This window comes from Arachis ipaensis, chromosome B07 (assembly GCF_000816755.2).
Source record: "Arachis ipaensis cultivar K30076 chromosome B07, Araip1.1, whole genome shotgun sequence".
In the NCBI taxonomy this organism is placed as follows: domain Eukaryota; kingdom Viridiplantae; phylum Streptophyta; class Magnoliopsida; order Fabales; family Fabaceae; genus Arachis; species Arachis ipaensis.
In genome coordinates, this window is record NC_029791.2 from 11675445 (window position 1) to 11687548 (window position 12104).

Below are 12104 nucleotides of genomic sequence, written 5' to 3' on the forward strand. Positions count from 1 at the left end.
CGTCATTGTTGTCTTGTATTTTAAATAGATGTTTTAGACTTTTAGTTGGTTATCTTTTTTGTGCTAATCAATACTTCCGGAGTACTATTTGAGGTTTCAAGGGAAATTTTCTTGTTATCTTCAATTCATTAGGTTTACATATATATTTTTTTTAAATAAAACTTCTCATATTGAAATTTTATCAGTGACCAAAAAGAGTCATTTTAATAAGCTAAGTAAAATAGAATGGCATGTTTTAGACTCTTAGTTGTCTGGCCAAACGGGTCGAAAGGCAACGAAATGGATATCTTTATTTGTGATATTTTGTATTTCTTTAATATATGACTATTGAACTTGATGGGGTGCGTTTCTTATACTTGCATGTTATTATAGTAGATAAAAATATGAAAACAAAACAAAAGCAATGAACAATCGTGAATTACAATGAAATATGCAGTGATTTTTTAAGAAAACTATTCATGAAAAATGTTACAAAACAATACAAACAATCTTGTCTAATACATCACTGACCCATTAGAAAATAAGGGGAAAATGAGTAATAACCATGGTAAAATACAACTATTGTCTATTGAGATTGTTTACTTCATTAAGTAGCAGAGACATTTAAAGTTTATGCATTATTAGTGATGTTGAGTGATGAGTTCAAGTGAGTATGTAGAGAAAATCTAAAGAAAAAAATGAGTTAGAGTACTTTTGAGTCCTGAAATTAAGCATTTCTATTTTTTCTTCACTTTGAAATACCAATAAAGGGAATAGTTAAAATGTATTTTAGGAACATTAACTTAGTGTTTCTTTTTATTTCAAAAACAAGCAACTGTTTTAAATGACAACAACAACAAAATAACAAGTATCGTAAAAACGTTCCTGGTAATGTACTATTAATAAATCATCAAAAAAGGCCTTTCATCGCAAAAACGTTTCTGGCAATATTTTATTAATACACGTTTCTGGTACTATGTAAACCTTTATAATTTCATCACATTTTTAATTCAATTTATAAAATTTAAATAAAAATAAATACTATTTTGGTCATAGTTATCAAAATCGAATCAGTAATTAATCCGGCTAAGTTTATTGGATTATTAGATCAATGGTTCATCCGGTAGGTCACTAATTGAATCGTTTGATCCAATAATAATTAAATAAATATATAAAGTTGTTATAAAATTAAAATTTACAAAATGAAAAATACAACATTAATAGCGGTAGCTGACTTTTAAAAGGAAGCTTTGGCTTTTTAGTTTTTTTACTTTTTTACACTTGCTTGTTATACAATATATTATAGGAAGAGTTTTAAGTGTACCGAAAATATCAGTGTTCTAGTTATTTTAACCGTTGATTTTAATTAATATATATTATATATATTTTTTATAATTCAGATCAATGGTTAAAACAACTGGAGAAAGTTTTTGAAGCAAGCAGTAGTAATAGTGCTGGTGAGCAGGAGTCAAGTAATCCGAACGTTGCAGTCTTTTTAGTTAGTGCTTTGGAAGTTTCCATGCAAATGGATCTTTCAGTGCCCGGTTTCCACAATGCATTGCCCTTCATAGCTGCATTAGGAGACATTAGATAGACTCCGGTGATAGACTAAGAGAGTTAGTTAGGTAGTACACAATGAGGATTCCCCGCCTTGCTCACAGTATATGACACGCTAATGATGTCTCCGGAACAGAGGGGTACTTTGGTAGAAGTTTTCTTAAATCCTGAGGAGTATCAGGCTTTCCTTGCAGAACAGTCGATGAAGGAAGATTTTTGCTTCAAAGAATGCTTTCAAGCTAAGCACGGATAGCTTTATTTGACAATTAGTGGAAGTCGGGTATGCCTATTCAACATAAACTAAGGCGCTGGGTAGATCGTAGATTGCCGGGTATGAATTAGATTCTAAGTCGGAGAATGCCAATGAAGAGGGCCTTCTTACAGAATATGCTGTTTTGAAAGTTGCCCATCGGTTAGTGGCAGCTTCTTCTAATTCCTATGATTCTGCAGATTCAAATTCGTATGTTATGTATGATTCAGTGGATGAAAGATCGGATTATTATCTTTAATTAAGCATCTCTTTCATCTTCATTTTCTCTAGTGGTATCTGCTGCTTAAGATTTGACTTTTGCTTCCAAAACCTTTTCGAAACTTCTTGACCCCTATCTTTTCAAAGCTTAGTCTTACCGACAAAATCCGGGAAATAACCTTAAGTAGAAGGACAAGAAAGATCTTTTTTGTTTAATTGATCCGTGGGCCTCTTCAATAGAAGCACTAGAGCGGTGTGATTCAATTCTACTCGTTCTAGATATACATGAAGTATAGAATCGAGGTCGCTGGGATCAATGAAGAATTTTGGATCTTCTGTAACATGAAAACATTTCATTAACTAGAACATGTCATGAACATTTGTTTAGTCTAGAATATTTTTGGAAGTATGATATCCAAATGAGGCGGAAATAACTCGAAGGCCCATTCGTCGTACGGAATGAGTATGACTTGGCTACAAGGGAAAGAAAGCACTTTCCATCGTAGTAAAGTCGGAAAGATGAGACGTTCGACTTACTAGTGAAACTCTACTTTTCATTCTTCACTCTTTCGAAGAGCAATCTCAAGTAACTAGTTATGAAAAAGATGAATCATGTGAGTTTCATCAAGGAGCAAAAGGTCATTCCATCCGAGATTGCGAAGATTTCAAAATGAAGGTTCAGAGCTTGATGGATGCGAAGTGAATTATGATCGGCACTATGATGGATAAAAACGCATGTGGCTTATTGAAAGGCTTATGCTTTTATAACCTTGGGCACAACAAAGGTACATAGTTTGAAACTTCGAACCTTGCCAGTGGGGTTTTATAAATGGAAAAGTATAGGTAACCAATAACATTTTTGAATAATCTATGAACAATGTGAATTAATAGGGTTAAAAGAGTAAATTAACCTTAAATTTAATTAGTAGCATTAAATTAGGGTGTAGTGTATTTTTATTTGATTGGTGGTTGTTCATATTGTTCAAAATGGTCATTGTTCACCTAGCATTCCCCTTTATAAATTTCACTGGAAAGGACTTTCGCGGTGCACGGTGCAGCCGAAATGGTATTTAATATTAAAATCATCCTTTTTTTTGTGAGTCTCATCCTCTTCATTTATACCCGTCTCCCTCTAGTATGGGTTGTTTTTGAGCCTAAATGTGAGATATTGACTCCTTTGGGGCAGTGTCTGACTTCTATTGGTGCCGAGGTGCCGCCGTCTGAGTTCCTCGTGAGGAAGTGGAGATAGTACCTGCAAGTCTGCAATGTACTACGATACTTAAGTTAGCACGAGTTTTAGCCAGGTTTTTAGTAGATTGGATTCTGAATAAACCTGAGGGTGTCAGTGTATTTATAGTAGAATTGATAACCACCTTTTAGAGTAGTTCCACCTTTGATGGTGGATAACCATTCCCTTTTGTTAGGGAGGTTGTTGAGATCTCCCTTTTAGATTAATAGGAGATATCTTAGGAGTTAGTTACTTATTTAGATAAGTAGAGCTAGACTCATGTCACTATGTCCGACCCCTATGAGGTCAGGTAGGTGTAGATCGGAATGATGTCTGTAGGTTGGGTTTTATTTGTTTTGGGCCTAGCTAAATTGTGGGTCAGTGCATGAACAGTGCCCCTGCTCGAGGTCGAGCTTTACGAAGTCGGACTCGAGCAATTAGATGACCAAGTCGAAATGTTGAGTTTTAGAGAAGTTGTTTAGTAGTTTGAGGTCTGAAGCCAGGAAGATCAATTGACTCGACGTGATTTGAATGTTATAATGTTTTGTACAACTCGTTCAGTTCAAGTTGTTTTGAGGATGCATGACTTGTTTTAATACAAATCACCATTCTGAAATTTATTTTTCTTTTGTACAACTCGTTTTATACCGAGTTGTTTTAGAGGTTGTAGATTTGTTGCACGACTTTGTTTTTGGTACAAATTGCTTATTTTAAGACATGATTATTTCTTGATTGAATTTCATGAAACTCATTTAGTTAGAGTTGTTTTGCGGCTTAATGACTTGTTTTAATACAAATCATTTTTGAAACTTATAGTTCTAATTTCATACGACTTTTTTGATATAAATCGTTTATTTCAAAACTTGTAATTATTTTTGAGTATAACCTCGTCTAGCTCGTTCAGTCCGAGTAGTTTTAAGGTTTTATGATTTGTTTCATTTTAAATAGTTTAATTGAAATATAGTTATTTCTTAATCTGATTTCATACAACTCGTTTAAATATGCAAAATACTCAAAATTCACAACAAAGCATGTCTTTTTCTTGCGGTGGTGATGAAAAGTAACAATTTTCTCTTTTAAAACGGCATGGGAAAAAGCAGTGGCAATGGTGATAGGCATGCCAAAACCAAGGCGGCCGAGACAAGTGTAGAAAAAAGAGGATGAAGAAGGATTTGAGAGGCGAGAAAATATTGGCGGCGTGGGGATGAGGAAGAAGGGAAAGGAGAAGAGAGTAATGAAGAAGGAAGTCATAGCGACTCTGATGACGACAGCAACGACGAGCTGATTCTAGTGACGATAATGAGGTTACGATTTGAGGAGGGTAAATGTGCAGAGAAAGAACGAAGGAAAATGCCCTAACTAGTTTCATCAAAGGGGTAGAGTTGGATTTTCAAATTTTGATTGAGGGTATTTTAGAAAAGAAATATCAATAAAGTTTGAGTCCTTGTGTCCAAAACTTTTAGTCCCTTGTGTCTCTACTCTCTGGAGATATGGAAGGGACTGAATTTTTGTGTCTCGAAACTGAAATTTTAATTTCAATCTCTAATCACTAAATATAATATTGAGTTCCAGTCCTTTAATTCCAGTCCCAATACTTCATACCAAACACAGCCTAAAATTACTACACAAACCCCTTAGTAGTATGAATCCTCTAATCTTCTACACTGGCCATTGTACCTATTTACTCAACTAGTTACCGCTTCTTGTTCACATTGTTTCTTAAAGTAAACTCTTTTTCAACTCATTGAAAAATTCTAGATGACTAATACTTTTTTTTCCTTAAAGTGTGTTAGCTCATAATCCAGTGTATTAAGTTAGCCATATTTACTTAAATATATTAATTGAGAGTCCTACACTAAGTTCACATGAAGTATATATATCACAATTCTTCGCATCAATAACAGAATACATACTCCATCTTCTCTTTTAATACTCATTCCTCTAACATGGTATCGGATGATATTTCTCCTTCTTGAACCTTCCGCTCATGCTTCTTGGACTCTTCTACACGCTAAATTTTTTCTGCATCTTTTCCCTAATTTTTGTTTTCCTTTTTCTCCTTCGTTCTTTCCTCTTTTCTTGGCTCACACAATAGATCTTGATGAGATTTGATTACTGCACCATTTTGTAGCTTCAATTTCGATCAACGAATCTTGAAAATAAGCAATTGAGACTCCATGGCTCAACATGTGTCCTCTAGTTCAACAACTCATGTATCACCAACAATTCTTTCAAATACATTAATGGCGTTTGATCTATTTGCCCTCTCCTCCGCTGATAAACCTGGATTGGTTCTTGTCACTCAACACCTCACTAAAGACAATTATCATTTATGGAGTCACGTAATGTAGAAATCCTTGAATGCCAAATGCAAGTTTGGCTTCATCACTAGTTCGATTCTACCACCAGATCCAGTTTCTGAACCAGAGCGTTTCGAAAATTGGCAGTGTGTGAATGATGTAGTGAGCACGTGGATCTTGAACTCGGTCTTGAAAGAAATCGCCACCTCCCTGGTTTACATAGACTCAGCTGCAAAACTGTGGAACGACCTGAAGGAGCGCTTTTAACACGGCAATGGTCCTCGCGTGTTCGAATTGAAATGCAAATTGATGAATTTCCATCAAGGAAACATGTCCTTCTCTCAGTACTTCACTCGAATCAAAGTCTTGTGGGAGGAATTGAATTCTTACAAACCTGCACACTGCAATTGTGGTGATGCTCGAGCAATGCAATAATTTGTATAAGCCGAATATGTGAACTATTTTCTCATGGGTCAAGATGAATCTTTCTCGCAAATTTGTGGTCAGATTCTTCTCATGGAACCCTAATTACAAGTCATCAACAAAGTGATGTCCCTCATCACTCAAGAAGAGAAACACAGAGCTTTTGGAGCCAGCAATAACTCAATTAAAAATCAGGGAGCCTTCTTCACAAGAAACCAGAACCCAATACAAGCTCAAGGTCGCGGTAGAGGCTCCACAAAGAAATATTGACCCCTTTGTGCACATTGTGACATTCTTGGTCATTCGATCGATAAATGCTATAAAATTCATGGTTTTCCACCAAATTATAGAAAAGGGAGAGGAACCAAGAAAACGGTGCATCATGTGGCAACCACTCAACCCACTCAGGAAGATGAAGATCAATTTCCTTCACTTAGTCTGACTTCTTCACAAATTCAACAATTGCTCAACCTACTCAACAATCAAAAGATCCAGGAAATCTCCTCAGTTGGGACCACAGATGTATCCATTCTAGTAGGTATGAACAACACATCCTTGTCAAGGTCAAAATTTTCAAAAGATTCATGGATATTGGACAGTGGAGTCACCATCCATATAGCATATGATTTGTCACTCTTTTCTTCTTTACACATCAAGACATTTCTCAGTTATCTTACCCAATGGTGCTATTTTTCATGCTAATCTCATAGGATCAGTAATCATAAATCCAAATATTACCTTAAAAAATGTGTTATATGTTCCCAATTTTTGTGCCAATCTTCTCTCAGTTTCATCCTTTGGCCAATACATCGCTTACTATTACTATCGGTTCTGATTCATTTACCATTCAGTGCATCAACTCATCGAAGATGATTGGGAAGGGTGAGCTGCACCAAGTACTTTATATCCTAAAGGCCGATTTCCCATCTAATGTGTTGCAGTTATCAACTTCTTCCATGTCTATTCCAAAGTTTGTTAAGCAAGGTTTTGAAAATCGGTTCGAACTGCGAACCGATGGAAATACCGGTTCGGATTAATGTCAAAACCGCCCAATCAAAAGGCCATTGTTGGACTGCCAAATCGGCCAGGAATCGATTGGTAACTGTGAACTGGCCGGTTTTTGAAGTTTCAACAAAACGCCATCGTGTTGTTCACTTTGGAGGCACTAAACGTTCAGACCCTAACCCTAAGCATAACCCAACGTCTCCCAAGTCCCAACCCACCCAACCCAGCACAACGGCGCAGCAGTCCCTCTCCCTCCCTTCACCCTCGAGCTCGTCATTCCTGTCACCGCCGGCGAGCTGTCTCCGTCACAACCGTCCAGCCACTGGACCGCTCTCGCCGTCGTCGCAAGTTGGAGCTTTATCGTTGATCGTGCAGCTCTCCACCATCATCGTCGTTTCAGCTCTGGAAGCACCATCGCCGGGCTTGCCTCCTGCCTTCATCGCGCACCTCTGTTCCACCGTTGCCGGCATCACGTGGTTCCACAAGTTAGTTATATGAACTAGTTCCCCCTCTGTTTTATGCTTCTACCTTCTAGCTTCTAGGTTTTTTTTAACAATAGTTGTTGAATAATTGTTAATTAATCTGTGAATTTGCATGTTGTTATTGGTTGAATAATTGTTGTTAGATTGGATTATAATATTATATTGTTGTTAGATTCAATTTAGCTGCTGTTATTGCTGCTCTTATAGGTTGCTGCGTTATTTTTATTAGATTGGATTATATTATTATTGGATTGATGGTAATTTTTAGGTATGGATGAGAGTATCAATCAAGAAATACCTAGGAATAATAATGCAAAGAATAATTCTGCTTCGAATCCTGTTACTTTGAATGAAGCTTCTCTTCCTCTTGGATCTAACGATAGTCAGCCACAAACTTCTAATGTTCAGAAGTAAACTGATCCTGCTTTGAGATATGTTGCTTTATAAATAAAAAACAGCAAACTGCATTACCAATGCTTATTTTGTCTAAGTACTTTTAGGAAAGGGGGAATTAATAAAATGAAAAAGCATTTGGCAAGGATATGTGGAGATATGAAGAAGCGTTCTAAAGTCCCTTATGACGTAGAAAAACAAATAGAAGGTTTATTGAAGGAGATTCAGAAAAGTAAAACTAGTAAAAGGAAAGTAAGTTTTAATAAAGAGGATAGTGATGAGATTGATGATGCTATTGACGAATCAATTGTGCAAGAAGAACAATAAACTCCGAGTCAGTTACCAACTAAGCAGGTGATTGGAGGTGATCCGAAAAAGAAAGCAAAAAATATTATTCCTCCTATGTTTGCACCAAGATCAACTCCATGAGGTCAACCAAGTTTGAAAAGTGTGTTTCAAAACAAAAAGGCGCTTCATGAGGTTGATAAGCGAGTGACTAGATGGCTTTCAAATTGTAGGATTCCTTTCAATGCGGTTATGTCACCATTTCTTTATGATATGTTGGATAGTGTTGCTGTCATTAGGCTTGGTTATAAAGGTCCTTCCTATGATAAGTTGAGGGTTCACTTGTTAGCCGATCTCAAAAGGGAGTGTCAAATAGTTGTTGATAGCTATAGGTCTGCTTGAAAAGAAACTGAATGTACCCTCATAGAAGATGGTTGGATAGATCAAAGGCAAATAATGTTAATTAATTTTTTGGTTTATTGTTTGAAAGGGTTGTTCTTTATAAAATCTATAGATGCTTCAATTGTGGTAAAAAAAATGCTTCAAGCTTGTGTAACTTATTTTCGGAGGTGATTGAATGGATTTGGTCTGATAATATTGTAATGTAATGACTGATAATGTGGCAAATTATGTTGCTGCTGGTAGGCTTATCAATAAGAAATTTGAGGATATCCACTGGTTACCTTGTGCTGCTCATTACTTGAATCTTACTCTAAAAGATATGAGCAGCATGCTGCATATTTCTAACCTTGCATCACGTGCTTCGAAGATTATAGTGTTTGTGTATAATCATACGGTGTTCTTGTCCTGGCAAAGACAAAGAACTACTTGAAAGGAGATTGTTCATCCAGGTGCAACTCATTTTTCCCTGTCTTCATCACATTGAAGAGTATCTTTGAGTAAAAAATGAATTTACAAGCATTAGCTGTGGATACACACTTTATCGGAAACAAATTAGAAAGGAGTGCTAATGGTAAAGCTGTTAGTGCAATTATCTTAGACAACAAATTTTGGGATGATTGTTTTACTGCATGCAAACTTGTGAGTCCGTTGATTAAATTGATGAGGATTGTTGATGTTGATGATAAATCATCATTGGGATATGTCTATGAAGGTATGATGACTGATGAGGGCAGAAAATACAATCAAAGAAATGTTCAGGCGTAGTAAGAGTGCATATCAACCTTATACAAAGATTATCAATTCAAGATGGGATAAATATTTGAAAAATAATCCTTCATGCAACGACTTATTTCTTGAATCCTGCTTTTTTTTTATGAAAATTATAAAAAAAGCACTTGATGTCATGCAAAGTTTACTTGATCTTGTTAGATTGTATTGCAAGGTTAATAATTTATATTCAATTGAGGCAATAAAAGAAATACACTTGTATATAGATCAAAAGAAAAGTTTTGATGGACTTGAAGTTTTTCGAGCTGCAAAAAGACTTCAACCTGGTAAGAATATCTGTTTAAGAGTAACATATTTTATGTTTTCATTTCTTTAATTTGATAACTAATAGTTGGGTTATAGGATTGTAACTTGTAGATAAATGGTGGAGGTTGTTTGGTGGTTCTGCTCCATGTTTACAAAACATGGCAGTTCGCATTCGTAGCCAAGCATATGCTTCTTCGGGGTGTAAAAGAAATTGGAGTCTCTTTGATTATATTCATACAAAAAGAAGGAATAGATTGGAACATGATAGGCTAAATAATATTGTGTATGTTATATATAATTTGCATCTTAAATCTAGGTAATATATGTTTCATACTTTCATTTCATATCATTAGATTTTGTGTAGCTAATATGTTATACTAGGTTTATCTTATTGTATTTAATTTGTTAGGAAGGAAAGACAAAAAAGAAAGCAAAATGTGCAATATGATCCAATTGATTATGAAAGTATTGATTTGGTTGACTTTTGAATGACAGAAGAGGTTGTTGAAAAAGAGTTTGATCTTTATAGTAATATTAAAGATTTGCTTCGTGAGTATTATAGTTTATTTTCTGATTATTTATTACAATAACTTTAATCATTAATTTATTGATAATTGTCTAGCCTAATTTTGACAAAAATAATACAATTTAATTCATTATATGTGTTAAATTTTAATTATTAAAAAATATCTTTATAAAAAAATATTTTTACCGTCTTTATCTGAGTGGCTCCCTTGTAATAATTATGATGTTTATTAGTTCATACTCCAGTCTCCAGGGTATTAAATTAGCCATAATTAGTTAAATTAAAAATACTAATTGAGAGTCCTGCACTAAGTTCTATGGTGATTGCTACGATACGATGAAAAATTCATACGTACCGATACGTTTAAAATATAGACAAATAACAATAAAATATGTAGAATTTATTTTCCAGCATTTAATTTTTTCTTTTTTAAATATATAGTATATCACCACTTTTACCAAAATACCCTTTTAATTAAATAAAAATAAAAAACATTTATTTATTTAATTTTATAAAAAAGACTTAAACATCCTTTCTTTATTTAATTAGACAAAAATACCCTTTTAAATTGATCAAATTTTAAAATTCAATTAATTTTAATTTTATAATTTTAAATAATTAAAACAACAAAACAAAAACATATTAAAAAAACAAAAAATCAAAATTTTCTTCATCTTCTCCAATTCTCTTGAGTCTTGATCATTCGTGCCCCTCTAAAGAAAAGCAGTTAAAAACCCAAACCAAAACGACAAAATCCTAGCCCTAGGTTTTTTGTCGCCGCTGTCTCCCTCAGGTTCTCAGCGCTTCCGCTTCTTCCTCTTCCCCTGTCTAGAACCCAGGTAGCTCGGCACGTCGTCCCTATCCTCGCTGGCTTCTCTGTTCGTGGCTTGGAGTAGTTCACCGTCGGATCACCGCTTGCCGTCGTCTCTGCTCTCGCCGTTGTCTCGCCGGTTGCCGTCGTGGCAAACCTACGTCGATGACCACCTTCTCTGCAAAATTGAAGGCAACCACCTCTCCTCCGCCGCAATCGTCGGCCAAGATGGCAGTGTTTGGGCTCAGAGCTCTAATTTCCCTCAGGTTATCTTTAATACTTCTCAATTTCTCTCTCCAAAACTCTCCTTCTTTCTTAGTGCTTTGTTTTTCAGATTCATCTGTTCTTTTTTTTTTCTGTTAATTTTCCTCCGATTTATCAGATTTGATTTGCATGTGACATACTGACATATCATATGGTTTTGGTGTTAATTTGATACATTCGCGCTTTAACCATAGCTGTTTAGTTTTATCAACTGGAGCTAATTGATTAATTTTTCAGATTCTTAATGTTTCACTTGTTAAGTGCAATTTATGCTATAAATTAAAGCTTGGAGAGAGTCATTAGGAATGACTTGGAGTTTGGACTGTGTGATTATCTGATATGAGATGCATTCCTTTTTATTAGTATGTAACAACATAAGATCAATCATACACTCGTTATTGTTATATATGAAATCGGATATTCACATCACTTGTGCAAGTAACATATGGCTGGGGATTTCAAGTGTGTTTGGTTCATAGCACAAGTCAAGTGATCCTTGCAATCTGAAATAGTTTTAATTGATCTGTTTTTGATTGGTCTTTTGTGTTGTGCAGTTCAAGCCTGAGGAAATTACTGCTATCATGAACGACTTTGCTGAGCCTTGATCGCTTGCCCCCACCGGGTTGTACCTCGGTGGCACCAAATATATGGTTATACAAGGTGAACCCGGCACTGTCATTCGAGGGAAGAAGGTACTGACTGTTTCTAATTATAGCTTGAATTTTGATTGCACAAGTTCAAAGAAAATACAACAATCTATGATAATGTGAATCTGCTAATCTGATTGAGTAAATTTATGATGTAATCATGGATTCAAATTGTGGTATGTGACTGCTTTAGGCCATAGCTCACAATGAATCAGCATCAGCGTAAAACTCATTGCTGCACCATGTCCATACCGTTGTTACCTTGATGCTGGTTTTGGCCATTGGTTGTTAAAATCTC